The sequence below is a fragment of the Oryctolagus cuniculus genome, chromosome 1 (assembly GCF_051225735.1).
Source record: "Oryctolagus cuniculus isolate XC-2025 breed Fujian yellow rabbit chromosome 1, ASM5122573v1, whole genome shotgun sequence".
In the NCBI taxonomy this organism is placed as follows: Eukaryota; Metazoa; Chordata; class Mammalia; order Lagomorpha; family Leporidae; genus Oryctolagus; species Oryctolagus cuniculus.
The window spans coordinates 205,897,665-205,921,657 of NC_142867.1; the positions used below are offsets into that span (position 1 = coordinate 205,897,665).

General features: G+C 38.7%; 1 pseudogene; it reads left to right on the forward strand.

The window, feature by feature from the left end:
* Positions 1 to 23,993, forward strand: part of LOC103348004 (cyclin-dependent kinase-like 3 pseudogene) — a 53,673-nt pseudogene continuing 29,680 nt past the window's right edge.

Here is a 23,993-nt window from a genome sequence, read left to right on the forward strand (position 1 = left end):
ATGATGGAAGAATTTGCATGGCAGAATCTGGCTCGATCAAAACTGAGTTTGACTATACTTCATATTGTGATGTGTAAGCTTTTGAGAAACAGAGTTGTTGTCCTTGAATATCCAGATACTACAACTGATGGAGGTAGAAAAAAAATCTTATAAGTTTGCAAAATCTTTTGGGAACTGAAGTATTCTTTGAAATGACAGTCATGTAGATATTGTCATCGAAAGAACATCTTCCTGAATCTGAAATCCTTTCAAATAACCCAGAGCCTTTTTCATCTGGGGTGCCATCACTGATTTTAAAGCCCCACAGTTCTCAGCCCTCCCAATAGTACTGTCATTGCAATATAAACTATTTAGATCAGAAGGAGCAAGACTGAAACAATAGTGGGTATGATTAGCTTATGATCACATGGAGCTCTACCAAGAACTCAGTGGGAAAACATTGTCATCCATTAAAAATGCTGTTATACTAAGAACTGATTTAGATGAAGGAGGATATAAATAATAATAAGTGTATTCTGAAGTGAGATGACACCTTTCTTTTAAGAGCATAATGCATCTTTGCAAATTTTTTTTACCTCATTTTCTTTAAGGTAAGAAGACAGTAGAGATATTAATATATTTCTATAGTTTTAAATCAGTAATGAAGAGCTGATGCCTGAGACAGAGTCAATAGATGGACAGCCAAGATTCTATAGCTGATGGTAGATACAATGCTAAAATTCTGTTTCTATTGTAGTAGTCACAACTGGGAGATGACATAGACTACTACTACCACAGATGGAAGAGTGAATGTTCTGTAGGCTTGTGTTTCTTTGATCTGCTCCTAGGCAAGGCTGACATTTAATATCATTGAGTTGAAGGCTGAGCTTTTCTGATAGTGAAAACACTCCTTGCACACTTGTTTATAATGGTAATATCTGGCTCAACCTTCATTCATGTTTTCAAACTGGGACATTTGCAATTTCCTCCCACCTTGGTCTGGTTTATTCCTGAAGTTCTTCATCTGGTTGGTGGCACAGTCATGTGGGGTTTCAAAAATGGTCTTTGGTGGAAGTAATTTTCCTTTTCTATTGTACTAGCTATTCAATCTTCCTCTTTAAGTCTTCCTACTGGCTCCCTGCTGCTTTCTAAATCAAGCTATGATTTTCTTGGTTTATCAGTCTCTCCATCATGGGGTTTAAATTTTCTATTACCATTTTTTTTACTGGTATCTTTTCCTGTGCCAACATACATCACCTTCACTACAGAAGTGGGTGGCCAGGAATAGGTACAAGGCAGCATCTACAGTTGGGAGTGCAGGCACCAATAGTTGTGTAGGATAGGAAAGGCAGCTCATAGATTTTTTTTTTTGCTTTGCACTCACAGGTTTCAAGTGACTTATAACAGCTATAGATTCTGCATATTTCATTTCATTCTGATTTAGCTAATGCTAGCAAGTCTTATATATTTACATAGCCAAGGGATATAGTTTAAAGAAATAAAATTGATATAAGCTTTGGCTCTATTTTTCACAATAACAGAAATTATTATGATAATAAGATCACACAGAATCCTATGAGTGTTTTAGGAGATTTTAGTAATGTATTTATGAATATTAAAATAATATATTCATATTATTATGTGTAATGAAAATATAATTTAGCAATATGTACATGCTGAGTTATTATTCTCAACTCTTTATTCCCCTGTAGTAATAATATGACCTTATGCTAAGGGGAACGTGTATCTCCAGTCCTTTTTGTGGAGCTCTGCCAATCCATTGCTGTAACCAGTGGGATTTCAGTGGATATCATGCAAAGAAAGGCTTAAAATTTACATACACAGTTGCACTTGCATTCTTGAGCTCCTGCCGTTCATTCAGAGAACATTATTTGGGTAGCTGTTGGTTCAAGGATCATGAGTTGCCTGTGAAACAGCATTGGATCCAATCTGCACTTAGAGCCAAGTCCAACTGATCTCAGTGAACAACAGCCTGGTGAATGAAAGATGAGTTATATATTTTATGTCCTTGAGATTTTGTGGTTATTCACTACGCAGCGAAGTGACATAGGACACTTTGTGAGAAGTGGGAAGAAACTGAGTAGGTACAGCCTGGTCACTTTCAAAGGAATTAATCCAAACATAAATTAGTTTTAAGGGTTAAGAAAAAGCCCTGTAGCCTTTCTAAAATATATGCTCATATCTACAGCCTCATGCAATGAAGATTTACCCTGTTTCTATGACACAGCACAATAAGGATTTTGAATCATCAAGAAATGAACATACTCAGCATGTTGTATTTACTAAAAATCATTCCATACACTTATATAGTGACTATAATAAGTGGTAGTAAGCTTAAGATGAACACATTTTGTCACAAAATAATCTTAAAATAACAAAAACTTTATTTTTGTTTTTCAAACAGCATGAAGAGAGATACATTCACTCAGTAATATTTAATAAATTTGTCTTACATCCATTTTCCTTATTCATTACAACAGCTTTCACATATCTTTCTTTGTTTAGAAAGACTTTCTAGTTTGAAGATTCCATACCCATAGCCTGTGGCCTGCTAGTCTTCCTCTGTTTCTAGCTTTCTTTCTGATTCTAAATAACAAACCTCAAAGAGCAGGTCCTGTCCAATGGACAGCAGACTGATTTCATACCAGAATCTCCAGTGGCCTGGGTTAGGATGAAGGCTGGGAACAATCATTACTTAGTGACTGTTAACATACCACTTTGGGAAACTATGTCAGCCCTATGTTGGGAACATGGTAGATGTTTGGTATAGAAAGCAGAAAAAAATAAAAAGCTTCTTACTTTGAGATTTCCCTAGTGTTGCAGAATTCCTTCATTTTTAACAGAGCATTAAACAAATGTGAGGAATGAAACTTAAAGAAGTTTTCTTGATAGCAATTGTGCTCTTTGAATGGTTATCAAACATAAAGGAATTGACTGAAGAGTGTCAGATAATAGAAAGTATAGTGTATGCCAGAAAACAGAATATGAAATAATGGGATAAAATAGACCTAAATAGAATATTTGTATATATATACACACACATATAAATGTATATTTTCTATTTTTCATAGTAAATACATTCGTTTTCACTATATACGATCCTGAAGTCAGTGACATTTTTGATTACAAGGATGTCACTTTTTTATAACAAATTTAATTTAGTTTTCAAGTTTCAATTTCTACTTATGGGAGAAAATTCGAACAGACAATTTTAGGACATTCAGTCCATTTGAATTAAACCCTTAGCATTCTTTCTCTCTCATTCTCCTTCTCATTTTCCAGGATGGCTTTGGGTTATGAATTGTCCTGGTGCTAGAAGAAGGGAGTGCTCTGTGGTTGCTTCTCTCTCTGCCAACACTGGTGGCCCTTGATGTGGGCCTGCATCCACTGTTGACACCTTAAGGGTCACGCCTTCTGCATCTTTCTAGTTCCATCTGCAGGTTTCTTTGGGTCTTTGGCTCTTTCAGCCACTTCTGCACTTCTCTTAGGGAGCTGTGAGAATTTTCTGTCTTATCTTATAACACTGGGAAGTGTAGAACTTAAAAAAATGATTTACTTATTTATTTGAAAGGCAGAGTGAGAAAGAAGAGACAAAGAATGGGAATGTGGAATTTAAGAGGGCTGCCCTCAAACCTCTATCTATGCATCTAAGTTGAAGGATCCATGCTGGATTTGAGACTGCTCCACAAGACTTCCAGTATCATAGGCTAAGCTCCAAATTGATAGAGAATAATTTCTTTTGTTGTCAAATCCTCATAATCTAATTAGCCACTCATATATATATATATATATAATTATTAAATTATAAAATATTATATTATATATAATATAACTACTTCCCCCTTGAAACTGTCTTCTTTAAAAGAAAAACTTTATTTATTTAAAAATCACAGTGACAGGGAGAAGGGGAGAGAGAGAGAGAGAGCGAGAGAGAATCTTCCATGCACTGATTCACTCACCAAATACTCACAAAGCTAGGTCTGTGCCAGGCTGAAGGAAGGAGCCAGGAAATCCATCCAGTTCTCCCACATGGGTGGTAGGGGCCAAAGCACTTGGGCTACCATCCAGTGTGTTTCCTTGCACATTGCAGGGAAACTGGATTAGAAGTGGAGCAGCCAGGCCTTGAAATGGCACTCTGATATGGGATATTACAAACAGTGGCATATGAGCCTGTTGTGCCACAAAGCTAACGCCCCCGACCCTGATCCCCATGATTTCAAACCACTGTTAGTTTAGTATGGATGACAATAGCAAGTTATTACAAATTTGGCAACGTGAATTAACATACATATATCATCAGAGTTTCCATGGGTTAGGAGTTTGCCTGGACCCTCTTCTTAGGGCCTCACAGTCAGTCTATTGTTCAGGCTCTGTTCCCTTCAGAGGTTCAACTGGAGGAGAATCTACTTGCAGGCTCATTCATGTTGTTGGAGGAATTCAGTTTCCTTGGGTCACACAACTGCGAGTTGGAGCTTTTTGCTGACTGTTGATGTTGGCAGCCCTCAGATCCTAGAGACAGTCACCTGCAGTTCCTTCATGTGGGTTTTCTCCAATATATTCACTTATTTCATCACATCCTCAAGGGGAGGCTCTGCTAATATAGAGCCTTATGGAATGTAATATGATCACAGGAGCAACGTTTCATTGCTTTTGCCATAAAATGTAACCGAGGAGAGTGATGTGCTGCTAATTTACCATTTTCTGCAGGTTAGAATCAAGTCATAGGTCCAGCCTCAATGGCATGGACACAGGGAGGTGGGGAATATGGGGGTCACCCTGAAGTCTGTTCAGCACACACCTCCAAATGAAATGAGAACTATGCATTTCAGAGCCCAATGCAGAAAAGTGGTAGTCACATTCCCTCTCTCTCTCTCTCCTTTTTTTTTTTTTTTTTTTTTTTTTTTTTTTGTGACAGGCAGAGTGGACAGTGAGAGAGAGAGACAGACAGAAAGGTCTTCCTTTTGCCGTTGGTTCACCCTCCAATGGCCGCTGCGCTGCGGCCGGCGCATCGCACTGATCTGAAGGCAGAAGCCAGGTGCTTCTCCTGGTCTCCCATGGGGTGCAGGGCCCAAGCACTTGGGCCATCCTCCACTGCACTCCTGGGCCACAGCAGAGAGCTGGCCTGGAAGAGGGACAACCGGGACAGAACCAGCGCCCTGACCGGGACTAGAACCTGGTGTGCTGGCGCTGCAGGTGGAGGATTAGCCTATTGAGCCGCGGCGCCGGCTACATTCTCTCTCATTTTCATTCCTTCATTTCCCACCTCATCATGTGTCCTTTTTCAATCTATGTATGGATGAATTTTACAGTATTTCCAAGAATTGGACTCCATGTCTTTTAAGAATTTTAGAATTCCAAAGCAAAACAAAGTAAAAATTTTCTCTCCAAAGGCTGGCTCTTGAAAATCTGGCCTTTAAGACTGATTACCTCCCTTTCTCTCTGTCTCTCTCTTTCTCACTGTCTAACTCTGCCTGTCAAAAACAAACAAAACAAAGAAACAAAAAAGACTGATTACCTCTGCTGTGATCCTGCAGAAGTCTACTCAGGAACGAAGTCAATATGATCCCCTCTGCTTTGTTTCAATAGTGCAGTGGTTGCATAATTAAAAACAAATTAAATATGTAGAATGAAAAGTATGTCAGGTGCGGCAGGTGCCATTTGTGCAGTAGGTTAATCCTCCCCCTGTGGCGCCGGCATCCCATATGGGCACCGGTTTTAGTTCTGGTTTCTCCTCTTCCAGTCCAGCTCTCTGCTGTGGCCCGGGAAGGCAGTGGAGGATGGCCCAAGTGCTTGGGCCCTGCACCCGCATAGGAGACCAGGAGGAAGCACCTGGCTCCTGGCTTCGGATCGGCAGCTCCAGCCGTTCACTCCATTTAGGGAGTCAACCAACAGAAGGAAGACCTTTCTCTCTCTCACTGTCTGTAACTCTACCTGTCAAATAAATAAATAAAATCTTTTAAAAAGTTAAAAAAAAGAAAAATATGTCAGGTGATATTTGAAAATATAATTTTGTACATCAGCACAAAAGTAGTAGGGAATTGCAGGCGTACACCTTCCGGATAGGTTAACGCCGGCGAGACCTCGGAGACACCAGACGCGTTTATCGGCTTTTCAGCTTTCACTTTATTTTTCAGCAGACTCGCGTTACATGTCGCGAATGCCCGCCCTGTTACCGGCATTCATTCACAACTCCTTCATTCACCACTCCCGCTTACTACTAGCATTCATTCACAGCTCCCGCCTGTTACCGGCGTTCATTCATAACTCCCGCCTGTTTCCGGCGTTCATTCACAACTCCGTCTTTTTCCAGCATTTATTCACTCACCCGTCTTTTACCAGCATTCATTCACTCTCCGTCTTTTACCAGCGTTCATTCACTCACCCGTCTTTTACCAGCGTTCATTCACTCTCCGTCTTTTACCAGCGTTCATCCATTCCCCCCGCCCACCGTCCACCTATTTATATATATCATTCACGGAAAACATGTTACCAACTAAGTGTGGGAAACATGCAATAACAGGATGCTTAAAGTCAAAACAGGATCTTGCAATTAGCAACGGGCAGGGTGGAAAAAGCCCAGCACTAAACTTTTTGCGCTTGTACATGTCGGGAGGGGCACAGCTGGCCAGGCTGTCCCGTTCCCCGACATCTCCCCCTTATTTCTTTGCAAAATGGAGTGGTACTGTGCCTGTCTTAGGTGACCAAGAGCATCTATCGGGCTTACCCGTCATTGGCACATGAACATGAGGTGTGGAGGGAGCGTTCATGCCCTGTCTTAGGTTGCCTTGAAGACCTCTCAGAACTTACCCGTCTTTGACTACCATTCCAGCAGATTCAGCCACACCTGAATCTGTCCATTTTGCATGGGGACTGGTTAGCTGGCTTGTTTAACCACCACTTGCGTATTAACAGCCCTTGCAAGATCCGAACAATAATTGATCCTGTTATTAACATGCTACCCAAAAAACGGGACTGATTAGCAGCAAATGAAAAGTGGTTGTAACACAAACTGCAGTAGATCGAATAACACAGGGTATGCCAACCAGGCCTAATCTTGCAATAAATCCGTTCATTAACAGCTGAATAGCAGTATATCATCAAGTGCCTGGGCGGTAGATCTTGTGATGCTATCAAGTATGGACAGTGTGGAGGTTTGGCTCACGGCCATGCCAATAGCGGCCTAACAAGCTGATAACGCCGCAATTACTGCAACGACGACCACGGTGACTCCAAAGTCTCTCCTGTGTTGAACAGCCATAGAGAAGTCCTTCTCAGGCAAATACACAACTGGAGAGGGAGAGGTAGGGCTCTCAAGAGACCCCAATACTCATCCAGCTTGGCCATCGTCGGTGACAGTGGCGTCATTATTAGTAGGAGTAGGATCACGATCATCTTGCCACTCTATTGTTCTTGTCCGTCTTTCTGGAGTCCAGATTGGATTTTTTTCTTCCTTCTTTCCGCGTCGCAGCGATCCGAGTCACGGCACCAGTTGCAGGCGTACACCTTCCGGATAGGTTAACGCCGGCGAGACCTCGGAGACACCAGACGCGTTTATCGGCTTTTCAGCTTTCACTTTATTTTTCAGCAGACTCGCGTTACATGTCGCGAATGCCCGCCCTGTTACCGGCATTCATTCACAACTCCTTCATTCACCACTCCCGCTTACTACTAGCATTCATTCACAGCTCCCGCCTGTTACCGGCGTTCATTCATAACTCCCGCCTGTTTCCGGCGTTCATTCACAACTCCGTCTTTTTCCAGCATTTATTCACTCACCCGTCTTTTACCAGCATTCATTCACTCTCCGTCTTTTACCAGCGTTCATTCACTCACCCGTCTTTTACCAGCGTTCATTCACTCTCCGTCTTTTACCAGCGTTCATCCATTCCCCCCGCCCACCGTCCACCTATTTATATATATCATTCACGGAAAACATGTTACCAACTAAGTGTGGGAAACATGCAATAACAGGATGCTTAAAGTCAAAACAGGATCTTGCAATTAGCAACGGGCAGGGTGGAAAAAGCCCAGCACTAAACTTTTTGCGCTTGTACATGTCGGGAGGGGCACAGCTGGCCAGGCTGTCCCGTTCCCCGACAGGGAATGCTATTATTATTTGATGGTTGCTTTTTGTAACTGAAAAAACTTACTTTTATCAAATATACTTGAACAAGATTAACAAGCCAACTATAATAATTTCAGAAAATTCAAGTATGTTTATCATAGTCCTTAAAGTTACATTGTTGATGCTTTTTTTAAAAAAAAAGATTTATTTATTTATTTGAAAAGTAGAGTTACAGAGAGAGAGAGACAGACAGAAAGATCTTCCATCTGCTGGTTCACTTCCCAGATGGCTGCAGCTGGACCAGGCCAAAGCTAGGATCCAGCAACTTCATCCAGATCTTCCACATGGGTGCAGAGGCTCAAGTACTTGTATCATTTTTCGTTGCTTTCCCAGGTGCATTAGCAGGGGGCTGAATCGCAAGTGGAGTAGCCGGGTCACAAACTGGGGTCTATCTGGGATGCTGGTGTCACAGGCTGAGGCTTAACCCGCTATGCCACAACACTGACCCCTGTTGACGCTTGAAGAAGCAGTAATGTGCCTATGCTCTTAAAAAATTCAAGTTATGTGACCATACTGAGGGCCACACAACTGTTGATTCTTTTTTGTAAACTGATCAATTCATGGAAATCAATTCCGTTAAACAGGACAGAAATAGCAAAGACAGAAGGAAAGTGAAAACGAAAAAAGTATACAAAGATATTCATAGCAGCACAATTCAAACATTGTCAGTAACTGGAAAGAAATATAAACACTCAACAGTAGAAGAATAATTATTTATGGTATATTAGTTCTATGTAATGTCATTCAGTCAGTTAAAATGATGAACTTGAAAATTTTAGCTTTTGGTAAATTATGCAAAAAAAGCTTGGTTTGTATACCCTTTTATTACAATTTGGTGTATAAGATCTTCATTTATAGATTGTTAGAAATTGGAGATCAGATGGCTGAAGAGCCGATGAGAGTATTTTAGGCATGGAAAGCCAAGACACTCTGGGAAAAAAAAAAAAAAAAAACAAAAAAAAACAAAAAAAAAAACCTAAATGGAAGATCTCTGCGAGCGAGATCTCAGTGGAAAGAACAGGGCCATCAAAGAAGGAGGTACCTTTCTCTGAAGGGAGGAGAGAACTTCCACTTTGACTATGACCCTGTCGGAATAAGATCGAAGTCGGTGAACTCAAAAGGTTTCCATAGCCTTGGCAACTCATGACTAGAGCCTAGGGTGATTACTGATGCCATCAACAAGAGTGTCAAATTGTTAAGTCAACAACAGGAGTCACTGTGTACTTACTTCTCATGTGGGATCTGTCCTTAATGTGTTGTCCAATGTGAAGTAACGCTATAAATAGTACTGAAACAGTATTTTACACTTTGTGTTTCTGTGTGGGTGTAAACTGATGAAATCTTTCCTTAATATACACTGAATTGATCTTCTGTATATAAAGAAAATTGAAAATGAATCTTGATGTGAATGGAATGGGAGAACAAGCGGGAGATGGGAGGGGTGTGAGTGGGAGGGAAATTATGGGGGGGGGGAAGCCATTGTAATCCATTAACTGTACTTTGAAAATTTATATTCACTAAATAAAAAAGAAAAAAAAAGAAATTGGAGATCAGAAGAATACTAACATAAAAATCATGGTTATCATTTTTATATCTTAGCAGGTTAGAAGAGACAATCAGAAGAGAGGAGACACACCTCAGAAATATGTAAAGTAAATATAAAGTTCATAAAATATAAAATATAAAGTTCATTACATGCATTTATTCATTTGATTCATACAAATGCATTGCATTTAAAAAAATTAGAGAAGCAGACAGTGAGAGAAACTCCCTTCTATTGATAGATTCCTCAAATGCTTGCAAAGGTCAGATCTGGGCCAAAGAGGGGAGCCAGAAACTCAGTCCAGGTCCCCTGTGTGTGTGGCAGGAATCAAATTACTTGAATCATCTCTGCTGCCTCATAGGTTTGTATTTGAGTGAGCTGTAATTGGTCAGGAGCCAGAGGCAAGTATGAATCTCAGGTATTTCAATGTGGGATGCAGGTATCTTAACTGACATGTTAACTGCTAGGTTCATTGGAAGTCCTGATTTTTTGTTGTTGTATTCATTGTATGGAAGAATATAAGGATCATCTTCAACAATTCACGGAGAATGCATATTATTTAAAAAATGTGTACATAGGTTTCAAAAATTTTTCCACCAAATCAAACATCTTTTGATACCCATTTTCATGAACTTTTAAAAATATACCTGTCCATGTGGTTAAATAGTTTGAGATCATACAACTTTAACTTGTGTTCTAAATTTAGAATCTTTAATGTCTTCACCTTTGCTGAACCTTCTACGCTGTAAACTGAATGGATAGCTTGCTATCCATTCACTTTAGGATTTGACATTTTATTTCAAGGCAAAACAGATGTAATAATCATGCATTTGTATAATTGTTGGTTTCTTTCTTTTAGAACAATCTTGCTGTTATCAATCTTCACAGATCTCTTAGTTTCCATGGTTTTTACTCCAATCATGGAATAAAAAGCACAACTGGGTTTTTCATATAAAAGTTCCAATTTTGACTCCTGAGAAGCCTAATGAATGGAGATATATAGAATTCTATATGATGCTTCTTTGTTACAATGATTTCAGAAAGAAGAAAAGAGTCTGGAAAAAAAATAGACTTTAAAAGTGTCCATCATGAGAAAAGACTTCTGTGATCTATATTTGACCTGGGTCAAACGGTACTTCTTTGAAATGAGCTTGAGACATATTATTCTTTCTCATGTTGTTTTTCAGCTTCTTGAGGTACTCATGTTTTCTAAGTTTCTTTTGTCCATATTAATTTTTTTTTATGTTACCTGGGATCTACCAAACACTGCTCAGAGAAATAGTTTTAGTGTTAGTAATTTTTTTCAGCACATGTACAATATATCTTTAGCATTTACTTTTTTTTTTTAAAGATTTTATGTATTTATTTGACAGGTAGAGTTACAGACAGTGAGAGAGACAGGCGGAGAGAAAAGACTTCCTTCTGTTGGTTCACTCCTCAAATGGAATGAACGGCCGGAGCTGCGCCGATCTGAAGCCAGGAGTCAGGTGATTTTTCCTGGTCTCCCACAGGGGTGCAGGGGCCCAAGCACTTGGGCCATCTTCTACTGCTTTCCCAGGCCATAGCAGAGAGCTGGACTGGAAGTGGAGCAACCAGGACTAGAACCGGTGCCCATATGGGATGCTGGCGCCGCAGGCGGAGGATTAACCCAGTGCGCCATGGCGCTGGCCTCCCGCATTTACTATTTTAAATACATTGTATTATATTTCTTGCATGTCTTTTTCTTAATAAGTGAACCTTTAAATACAGGAAAACAGATGTGATTATATAAAGAGATAATGGGATTCTTTCTTCATTGGATGATACATAAAACTGTATATACCTCCCTAAACATTTTTACATGGAATACCTTGTGGCAAACTCAGACTTTCCTACTTACAGAAGACTAGGTAATAGCTGAATTAATCATATTTTACCTGTATCTTAGCAATTAGAAAAATAGATTTATCACATGTGAACTGACCAATGAGTAATTACCACTAGAGATTCAGTTCTGTCCCTCCCTTCCATCTTCAAACCTTGATTTGCAGTATATAAATGTGTTTCCTAACACTCACATGCACACATACATGCACACAACAAAACAATAGCAGCAACAACAACAAAACAAAAATCTTCCCCCACAAAAAAGACAAAGAAGCACCTGGTAAAAGCTGCCTGTACTGGAGTCTACGTATGTAGACTTTCTCTACAAAATTACTGCCCTTGTCTTTATGAGGTATTGATGAGTTTATGACTGTGGCCAAATAGACAACTGAACCACAGCTGGTACCTGGCCTTAAGCTGGAATGTTCTATTTATTACATGTCTTTATGTTAAAGTGACAGGTGATCAGGAGTTACTGGTGCCTTTGGCAAATTCAGAAAGAAAAAGTTAGCCCATGTGGTAGGTAAGCCTGAAAGAAGAGTAAAATGTCAAAAGTAGGATCTGGCATCTGAATAGGAGAGAAGACCTGAATTTTTGAATAGAGAAAACTTTCTGAACTCATGAATTGTCATATTGGCACTTAGCATGCTCTCAATTAATACTGACTTCAACAGAAACCATGTGTAACATAAAAACCAATATAATGAACTTTAAATGTATAGGACATCAATATTTAGGAAAACTCTATTACATAACTTAAATTCTTTGAGAGCATCCCTGCATTTCAATGGAATGAGATAGAGGGCAAAGATCAATCTATTTTCTATTTCATTAGATTGAATCACCAAGCTTACACACTTGGATTGTATTACTTATTTCTTTGAAGAATTTCCACATAATAAATTATAGGTAATATTTTATTGTGCTACAACAAAATTTTCATAAACACTTGTTTAAAATAATACTGAAGATTTTCTCTATAACCAAACATAGTCATGCTTATATAACATTTTCTATAAGAAATTCTTTTAGAAATTTATAGAAAAATCCATTTATCCTTTAATAACTTTGATTCTTCCTCCTTTCTGGAGATGATGAATATAATTGATTCTAATTATACCTTTCAGTGTCTTTACCAGGAAGCTCAGTGCCAACTTGGAAAATTATCTAAAACAAGTATGCTGACATTGTTTTCTTCTTTTGCCTCTTTTGTATTAATTTCTTGATTTTGTATTTCACATCTATATATATCCTTCTATTGCATTGCTTGCTTTTCTTTACTGCCAGCTGCCTCAAATCCTTGATGGAAAATAGCACATCAACAAATTTCAACCAACAAATAAATCAATTTCAACATGCCCTATGTGTTATGTATTAATGACATACTCTACACTTTTCCAAATTTATTAAAATTGGACCCCATGGGAGACCAGGATAAGCACCTGGCTCCTGCCTTCGGATCAGCGCGGTGCGCCGGCCACAGTGCGCCGGCCGCGGCGGCCATTGGAGGGTGAACCAATGGCAAAGGAAGACCTTTCTCTCTCTTTCTCTCTCACTGTCCACTCTGCCTGTAAAAAAAATGATGAAGGAAATACCCAACCAGAATGCAAACAAAGAAGTTTTAAATGTTAGTCTGCTAGGGTTAAAAGCATTTTAGAGGGGTGGGCTTTATGCTGTAGTGGGTTAAGTCACTGTTTGGGACACCCACATCTGAAACTTGAGTACCAGTTTAAGTACCAGCTGCTCTGCTTCCAATCCAAATTCCTGCCAATGCTCCTGGCAAATCAACAGATGATGGCTCAAGTGCTTGGGAATATTCCAAATGGCATGGAAGACTGACTCACAAATGACATTCTTTGCTCCTGGCTTTGGTCTGGCCTCCTCTGGCTTTTGTAGATATTAGGGTGTGAATTAACAGATGGAAGATCTCTATCTCTGTCTCTCTCTTTCCCTCTTGTCTCTCTCTCCCTTTATCTATCTTTCAAATAAATGGAAAATAAATAAACATTAAAAAGAGCTTCAGAGCTGACCAAGTTATATCTTTAATATGATTCTTATCTTTTGCATTCTCATTGACATCATATTTTCTTAAGATTTTGTAGAGATTTTATATCTTGTGAGAAACAGGCATGTTAAAAACAGGTTTATTTAAATTAAGATAGGAATGCCTTAATGATAATGTGCATCACAGTATATCAAGAAATTTTGATTAAAATATTTTGATACTATTTATTTTTCTTATACACTTATAAATATTCCAAGATTCATTCAAGTCACTTGCTGCTGAATAATTTACAACCATATAAATGCTGGTAAAACTTCTCTTTTATCTAAAGGTTACATCTAGGGGCTGGTGTTGCAGCATAGTGGTAAAGCTGCTGCCTGTCATGCCAGTGTACCATAAGGGAGTCGGTTCCTGTACCAGATGTTCCACTTTCCATTAGGCTCCCTGTTAACAGCCTGGGAAAAGCAGCAGAAGATGGCCTAAGTGTTTGGGCCCCTGCTACCCACGTGGGATACCTGGAAGACTCCCTTTGCTCTTGGCTTTGGCCTGGCCTAGCCCTGGCTGTTATGGTCATTTGGAGAGTGAACCAGTAGATGGAAGATTTCTCTCTCTCTCTCTCTCTCTCTCTCCCCCCATGTGTGAGTGTGTGTGAGACTCCCTCTCTCTGTAACTCCAACTTTCAAATAAATTAGTCTTAAAACAAGCAACATCCACTTTGTGCCTTTGTCAACTTCTCTAATATCATCTGCTCTAAAAAATATAAAGCAAATTTCATGAGTAGTTATATTTCAGTCTGAGCTCAAAAATGTAGTAAGTTTTAAAAATTTAGAAACTTGGTCAACAGTTGATCTCAAACACAGGGACCTACGTACCTTAATCGTAAAGAACAGCAAAATTGCATGGAAGTTCTAGTAACTTACAGCCCACCTCCCCTGCCACCCAGTCGAGCTGCAGACAATATGTAAAGATTGGTTACCAGCCCTGCAAAACCTAACTGGGGACACCTGAATCATAAAAGTAGCTGCCAACGAAAATAAAACTGCTGGTTATGGTTGGTTCTGTGATGGAATGGGCAGTCATCACAGCTGGGTTTGCTGGACTGTGTTGAGAAGAGACTCTGTTAATTGCCGTGGTGGAATCCTGCCCTTGAGTCATCCGAGGCCTGGGGGAGCCTCACCAGAGGAGCTGCCTTGTAGGAACACTTCATTTGAAGAAATCTTGAGGTCTGTGTAAATGGTTGTGATGTTCTGTTTCCATAATAGGAAAATGCAGGAAGGCTTCCTTTGTTTATTTTGGGTGGACTTAAACTACTCCCTCAGAGAACTTCTGTGGATTCTCAGAGAACAAACAGCAGAAGTGAGAATCCTTTACAAAATGTTCCTAGTGTATCTCAATTTAAACTTATATCAGTACCAAAAATAGGTTGTTGAGAGATACCCCAAATGCGAGACGATGGGCACTTCTTTATGGGCAAATGACTACCACATGCCTCTGAGGACTGCATCAAGAGATGGCAGTGTGTGTTTGCTCTTTTTGTCCTCTTATGTTTGTAGTTCATTAATATCACTTCAGTACATCACATGTTCAGCTAGTCAATTAATGCAAAAAAACCCTTTATTGTCATATGTGGAAATGTTTGGATGTAGATAAAAATACACAGGCTTTTTGTTTTCAGAATAATGTCAATACAAGGTCACTCAAAAATTAATATTCCAATCAGACTTGATGAATTGTTAAAGGAGACAATATCATTTGCCAGAGTGTCAGTTAACCTACATAAATCTTTAGCCATAATTAAGAGAAAATCACTGTTTCTTTTTGATAATCAGACATTGAGTAATACTGAATGTTTTACTCTAGTTAATTCCATTATCTTCTACAAAACTAGTGTACAATCTGATGGTTGTATGTTCTGGACACAGATCACAGAAGCTTAGTTCAGCCAATCCAAAGTATATAAAATATTTGGGCTTCATCAAGATGTAATCTGACAGTAAGTTTCTGTTCTAACCATGCAAGTTAGGAATGTTGCAAAATTTACCAACTTTGGGTTAATAAATTGAGTTTTGAAGTTATAAATACAATGGCTGATAATTACACATAAGTCAAACCAAGTCTGTTTCAAAGATGGTGTTCCAATTTAGGCAGCAAAAATAAGAGACAAATGTAAGAACATTTCAAATTGGACTAAATTTTAGATACCCTTGGAAGTACTAATTTTGGCCCACTTAATTTAAAAAAAGATTTATATATTTATTTGAAAATCAGAGTGATAGAAAAAGAGGGAGGGAGGGGGAAGAGAGAGAAAGAGCTGAGAGAGAGAGAGAGAGAAAGAGAGAAAATCTTTCATTCTCTTGTTCCTTGTTCACTCATCAAATGGTCATAATGGCTAGGTCTGGGCCCAGCCAAAGTCAGGAGCCAGAAACTCCATTCAGGTCTCTCCTTTAGATGGCACGGGACCCAAGTACTTGGGCCATTTCGGCAGCATTCCCAGGGGCATTAGCAGGAGCTGGATCAGACGTCGAAGAACCAGGACTTGGGATGCTGGTGCCACAATTCTGACCCTTGCTTTAAAGTTTTTGATTCTCATTATAGTAGATTAATTGATACTATATTTGTTAGGTAATTTCATATACTCTTACTATCAGTACCTCAATGGGAAGATTTATGACAGAGTCAATACAGAAATAGGAAGATAAAGTTGTGTGTAAGAAATGTATCTGGGTAGGAATGCAACAGGGAAAGAATGTTAGAAACTGAGTGGGCCCATCATGGGGGAGTCCCACTTTCCATGGTCTGTAAGAGATCTGGGATACAATTCTCAGTGAGAAGCCAAGCAATCATGGTGCAACTAGTAGCTTCTGGAAGCGGGAGGTGTTGTGACATTTTCTTTTACAGTTTTAGGTCAGGTTCTGCAGAAACAGTCTCTGACATGAAAATTTCTGTGCAGGAAGTCCACTGGGAAATATTCTGAAGAACAGCATCGATTGGCGGTGAAGGAAACATGATTGTGCAAAGAGAGAAGGTGATGCAGGTGTAACAGGGGCCTCTGCAGATCCAGCAAAGAGCTCTGAGCAGGGATGGCTTTTCAAAATTGTCCCCAGTTGAGACAAGAGGACAGGGCCTTGGGCTCCCTATTCCTAATCTTCCCTATTAACCAGACACTGGACGTGTGTTGCCTTGAGAGGGCGTGAACCTAGGATAGTGCTGTTCCTTTTAGCAGAGTACATTCTCAGAGAATGACTTGTTCACGAATTATCCGCCATCAACATTCCTGGTAGCTGGGTGTGATGGATTGTTCTATATATCAGCTTGAATAGATAATTATCCAAATATTTAAATAATCATTATTTTCAAGTGTGTCTGTGAAGATATTTCATCACAAATGAGATAATCATGTTTTAGAGGCAGAATGGCAGAGACAGAGAGAGAAAGAGAGAGAGGTGGGGGAAAGAGAGAGAGAGAGAGAGAGAGAGAGAGAGAGAAGCTCTTCCATCTGCTGGTTCACATTCACTTCCCAAATGACTGCAATAGCCAAGGCTAGGCCAAGCTGAATTCAGGAGCCATCTTAGTCTGCCATGTAGGTGACAGGGACTCAACCATTTGAGCCATTGCTCACTGCCTCCCAAAAACACATGATCAGGAATCCGGATTGGAAGTGCTGTAGTCTGGACAAGCACCAGACATTCTGATATGCGATTTGAGTGTCCCACGTGGTGTCTTAAGCTATCCACAATGCCAGTCTTGAGACCAGTCTGTTAATCAGCAGACTGAGTAAAGCAGATTGCTTCCCCAGTGTTGGTGGGAATCATCCCATCTGTAAGAGCCTGAATAGAAGAAAAAAGGAGAGGAAGGAGAACTTTATTTCTGCTCAATTGCTTGAGCTGGGACACTGGTCTTCTTCTGCCCTCAGATTAGGGCGATTGGCCCTCTAGTTCTTAGGCTTTCAGACTCATACTAAACTCTATCATCAATTTTCTTGGGTCTCCAACTTACAGAAGGAAGAGAGTAGGTCTTCACAGCCTCCATCACCACATGAGTTGATTTTTCATAGTAAATCTGTTTATCTACATATACACTATTTATTATGCTTCCCTGGAGAATGTAATGAATACACTGGGATCATTAATCTCTGTTTTTAAGGGGATTGAGTGTGACCTGAGCACAGAATTCTCTGTGCTTACCATGACCAATTCAATTCAGGGGATACAATTATTATATTATCATGGTTATAATTAATAATCAAAGCTAATGTATTTAGAGATTTATTTATGCATTTTATTGTACTTCTTTATGCATTGAACACTGTAACTAATGCTTTATGAGGTTGACCACTTTAAATATCATCACCCTGTGAAGTAATGCAAAGAACTGGTTACAAATACAGGCTTTGGCATCAAAGAACTTGCATAAAATGCCAGTATATCTTCCTGTCCTCTAGTTGTGCAATCCTGAACAAGACCCTTAAACTTATAGCCATCATCTCACAAGGCATTTGGAATGTTAAATGAGCTTAACTGCATAAATCATTTAGGACATAATAACATATTAACTGTCATGTAATGTATATGAATATACTTAAAAATTTCATGAGAAAATGGAATTAAGAATGCTTATTTTGATGCAAGAAATTGTTTTGAAATACACATATGGATTTTTAATAACACACATTTCCATGAACTTTTTGAAGTACCTTCATACATAGCATGATTTATTTATAATCTTTTTTAAAAAAAATCATTTTACAGATGAGGAAATGAAGGTTCAGAGGGCTAACCTAGGTGCCAACCCACATAAACTCAGACATTTGATGGCTGAGTTCATTATTTTACACTTTTTGAACATTTTAAGTGCTAAATAGGTAGAGGTCCAGGAAGTTGAATATATTGTTCTTCCCATGCCTTCTGGATGAGAAATGCACACCAAAAGAAGATTAACTTCCTAAGATGATATGAGTTCTATTGACATTATATTTAGATTCTAACTTCAGTTTTTCTTAGATTTTAAAAACATTATTTGTAAAGTAGAGTGACAGAGAGAAAGGGAAACAGAGAGAGAGCTTCCATTGTTGACTCCTCAAATGTCTGCAACAGCTGGGGCTGAAGCCAGTAGCCAGGAGTTCTATCTGAGTCTCCTAATCTCCCAATGGGATTTCAAGGGCCCAAGTGCTTGTGCCATCCTTCATTGCCTTCTCAAGCACATTAGCTGGAGCTGGATTGCAAGCAGAACAGCAAGGACTCAAGCTGGTGCTCCCATAAGGGATGTTGGTGTCAAAATGGCTGCTTAATCCACTGTACCACATGCTGACCCCATTAACCTTAATTATTATTTAATTTATTTGAAAGGAAGAATCAGAGGCAAACAGACAGACAGACACACACAGAGAGAAAGAAAGAGAGAGAAAGAGAGAGAGAGAGAGAGAGAGAGAGAGAGAGACGGTCTGGCTTGTGCTAGGCTGGAGCCAGGAGTTTGGAATACAGTACAGACTTCCAGTGCAGGCAGGGACCCAACTAAGAGTCTAGATCTCCCATGTTGAAGGCAGGGACTCAGACTACTTGAGCCATTACTGCCTAGCTTCCCATGTGTACATTTGCAGGAAGCTGGGATTGGGAATGAAGCTGGGACTTGAACTCAGGAACTCTGATATGAGATGCAGATGAATCAAGCAGTATCTTAATCCCTGTGCCAGGTACCTTCTTTAGATTCTAAGTTAAAGAGAACATAGTCATTTTTTCATTATTCAATAAAAATCTTAGCAGTTGGGCTATCATATTCTAGGAACTTTCTGGATTTAGGGATAAAGTGGTAAACAGGACAGCCGTTGTTATTATACTTAAGAACTTATGATCAATAAGAAAAGCACATTAAATCTGTGAAAAAGAAATATAAGCTATGTGGGTATGAGAGAAAGATTGAACTTCAGATTTAGTTAATATTTAAATACCTACTAGAGTTATGGTGAAAACTGATACTCTAGTACTCATAACCTACAGGAGTCACTGGTAATCCTATATCCCCTGACCTTTGATGTGGTCTCATAGAATGCAGAAGAATAACATTATATGTGCTCTAAAAAAATTAAAAAGAAAAAAAAAATTAGTAATACAAGTAAGCCATTTCACTCAATAGCTCTATGCCCTGGAGAAAGCCTGAAATGGAATCTATTACTTTGCTATTCAGTCAGTTGACTTCAGTTTCCATTTACTTCTTATAATATGAGCATTTTATTGGGCATGATTCTTAAGTTAAAGATACTTACTTCTCAAAAACATGGCCTCTAAACATAAACTATTTCATCTTTGCTGAATTGAAAGCAATCTGTTCCAATCCTAAAGGAAACATTTCTGGTGTTAAATTTATTGGTCTCCAACATAGTAGAGAATATGACCACATGCTTGGTAGGTGATTAAGGAGATTTTTAGTGGGAGTTTTGATTATATATAATTTTTGCATTATGTGTTGACTTTAGAACTTAATCTTCAAGTAAGATGGAGCTCTCTATAATTTTGTCGTTACATGAGTGGACCTGGGAGGCAGGTAAACTTGAGATCAAATCACAGTTCCTTCATAACCAGCTGTGTGATATTGGAGAATTCAATTAACTTCATTTTTCTCCTCTGCAAAATGGAGATAATCTGATAACATTGGGTTATTATGAGGATCAAATAAAAATATTTGTGAAGCATTTAGCATAATGATTTATGGAGAAGTAAGAAAAATCTTGTAGATAATAGAACTCTAGAGATGCGGAGGGGGCCCAACAGCTAAAACTTAACTTTGTGCTAATATGTTTATTAGGAGGCAGTAAAACAGAAGAAAGAAGTATACAAAACAGCGATTAGGTGTAGTTTTGTGGTTAGGGTGGTTTGAAATTCTACATATAATTACATTGAAAGTTTGGGAAAGTTATTTAGCTTCGCTATGTTGTTCATTTATAAAATGATGAAACTAGTAATTCATATTTTATAGGGCTATTGTGAAGATGAACTGAAATGATACATGTAATGCACTTTGCTGAGTTCCTGGCACACAGTGGGTACTTCAAAGTTTTAACTTTTGTTACAAGGAAATTTTACATACTTGAATTTTTTTTTTTTGTTTATTTGACAGGTAGAGTTATAGACAGTGAGAGAGAGAGACAGAGAGAAAGGTCTTCCTTTCGTTGGTTTAATCCCTGAATTCCTGCTACGGTTGGCACTTGCTGATCCAAAGCCAGGAGCCAGGTGTTTCTTCCTGGTCTCCCATGTGGGTGCAGGGGCCCAAACACTTGGGCCACAGCAGAGAGCTGGACTGGAAGAGGAGCAGCCAGGGCTAGAACCAGTGCCCATATGGGTTGCCAGTGCCGCAGGCAGAGGATTAACCAAGTGAGCCACAGTGTCGGCCCCCCATGATTGAATATTTTAATTCTCCTCATAGTCACTCATATTTTAAATATAAGAAAGGAAGTACAGTGATTTATCTTTCTGGTAAGTGGTGATACTCATCTCAATGATGAAACATTCAACTTTAAATTCCTTACAATCTGCTTCCTGCCCATTCCTCCTCCCACTTCCAGACAAATATGGGTAATATACTGTTAAAATTTATGCTGTTATTATTTTATACCTGCATAGACTTGATACTCAAAATTATTCCTACAACTAAAATCATTCCTACAACTAAAATCCGATTTATAGAACATGTCCTGCAAGGTTGCTACCAGACACAAATATGTCAAATTGTAAGAGGTCACAATACCAGAACAAATGCACAGAAATAATTCAGAAGAGTTCCCTGGTTCCTGAGGCCATTCACATAATGACCGTGGAGCCCCATTTTGCTTTGAGGTTAAGCTCTAAAATTGATATATAAGGCAAAAATTGCATATAGTCAAAACTTTTCCTAAAAATTTATTTAATTCAAGCTTAAACATCAAGACTAATTTTGAAAAGAAAACAAAAGGTACCTTTCTGTGAATTCATATTATGAACTATGAGTGGTAGGAAAAGGCAAGTATGCAAACTTTCCATTGTGGTGGTTTAGTTTAGGGAGAATTCATGATTAATTCATTTCATGGTCTAAAGGAACAAGCACTATCTCATATCATTTTCATTGATGTCAGTTCTTTTTTACTAGTTAGAGGAATATCTTATTTATAACTCTAAAATAATTTAAATGTTTACATTTACCCGCACAGGGTGGAGCATGTGTAGAAGAAACAAGTTAATGTAGAATATCCATTGGTCAAACTCCTAATAAAACTGAATCTTAGACTATCATTTGACAGAAAGATATGAATACTTAGCATTATATTCTGAGTCATTACAGTCCTTAATTCAGAGTGTTTGGTGCATACCATATCTTTTAGATAAAGGAACAATGTACAAATCCAAGGTAATAATTGTTTTAATCTAATCAGTCTAGGTTATGATCATTCATTGTCTGCTCGATTTAGGTGAAAATTCTGTCTTTTGCTTTTGAGTCTCCTAAGACCAATGCACTCATAAATGTGAGGTATGGATCAGGATTGATGCAGTTACCCTGCTTCCTGTTCTACTACTGCCTGTTCTCATTCTGACTCTGCTCCTGTCCCATTCCTGACAAGGCACTGAGTCTGCTACTCTTTATGTTACGTATGAGGAGCTCCTGACTTTCATGTCACTCTCAAGTATTTTGGCTTAGATGTGTCATTGGCTTTTCCAGCTTTTAATGTCCTGTAGTAGGATATCCAGTCTACTTGGCTTTCCTGCCCCTTACCTACTTAACTACCTGTAGCCCACAAGGATAAATACAGCCAACATGACTGGTTGACAGCAACAGGTAGATTTATTATATATCTTTCTTGGGGATTTCATAATTATTGCTCACCACTCCATTCCCCACTTGCAAAAAGAGAATTTCATATATATTATATAAATTCATATTTATCATTATTATATTATTCATGCACTGCTTTTTTGTTTAAAAAATAATTATTTAAAATTTTGCTTATGTTTGCTTGTCAAATAATTGCTGTATGTATTTATGGAATTCAATGTGATGTTTACATTGTAGAAAGAGTCAACCAGTTTTATTAACATATTTGACACCTCACCAATTTTTTTTATAGTGAGAAAAGAACAAATCTCATAGAATAGAGAATATAAAGTTGGTTACCAGATACTGGGGTGGGAGAGATAGGAGCAGGGAAACAGAAGACCTTTGTCAAAGGAAGACCTTAATCAAAGTTTCAGTTAGAGTGGAGGGAGGGATGGTGAGACAGAGGGAGAAAAAGGGAAAAAGAGGGAGGAAAGGGGAGAAAAGGGGAGAGGGAGGGAGGGAGGGAGGGAGGGAGAGGAGAGGGGAGAGAGAGAGAGAGAGAGAGAGAGAGAGAGAGAGAATCTTCTATCCTCTGGTTCACTCCCCCAAAACCCAAAATAACTGTTCAGGCCAAAGGTGGAACTGGAATTTGGAAATCAATCTGAGTCTCCTATTTGGGTGGTAGGGATCCAAATATTTGAGCATTCATCTTTTTCCTCTGGAGTATGCATTACCAGGAAGTTGAAATTGGGAGTGGAACTGGCACTTGAACCTTGGGATTCTGATGTGTGAAGGGAGCATCCCAAGTGGTGTCTTAACTGATGGGACAATTGCCTGACCATCTTTCATTGTCTTTTAGATAATAATTACAAAAAAATCTCCGTTCAGATGCACATGTGCAATGAGTAATTTACACACTATTCCTTCTGGAATTTATACTAGTAATTAATAGTTATATAGCACTTATTAGATGACAGGCACTATATCAAGAAATTTATATACATCAAACTCATTTCCTCTTCAAACCAACCCTATTATACAGGTAATACTGTCTCTATTTTACAGATGAGATAACTGAATTGCAGAGATGTAATTTGTCAAAGGTTACCTGAAACACTATTAAATGAAACTTAAACAGAACTCTGTCTTATATTGGTGCATTAAATCTACTAAGTCACTGGTAACTTTGATTCTGCTTAGCCCCAGGTGGATAGAACATTCAGTAACACTATGAAAAACATTTGTCTATATTGTTTCTCTTTCCTTTCCTTGAATTCATTTCTCTGTTGAAGCATCATTCTTTCCCTCAAAACTTAGTTCTTTAAATTGTCTTCTCAGGAAAACCAACCTTAATTGAGGATATACAGCAAAAATAACATGCCTCAGAAGGAAAAAAGACAAGTGCTCCAACCATCTGAAAAGATGCCCAATCTTCATTTTTTTTTTATTTAATGAGCATAAATTTCCAAAGTACAGCTTATGGATTACAATAGCTTCCTCCCCCCCATAACTTCCCTCCCACCCACAATGCTCCCCTCTCCCACTCCCTCTCCTCTTCCCTTCACATCAAGATTAATTTTCAATTATGTTTATATACAGAAGATCAATTTAGCATATATTAAGTAAATTTTTCCACATTTTGCTCCCACACAGAAACACAAAGTGTAAAATACTAT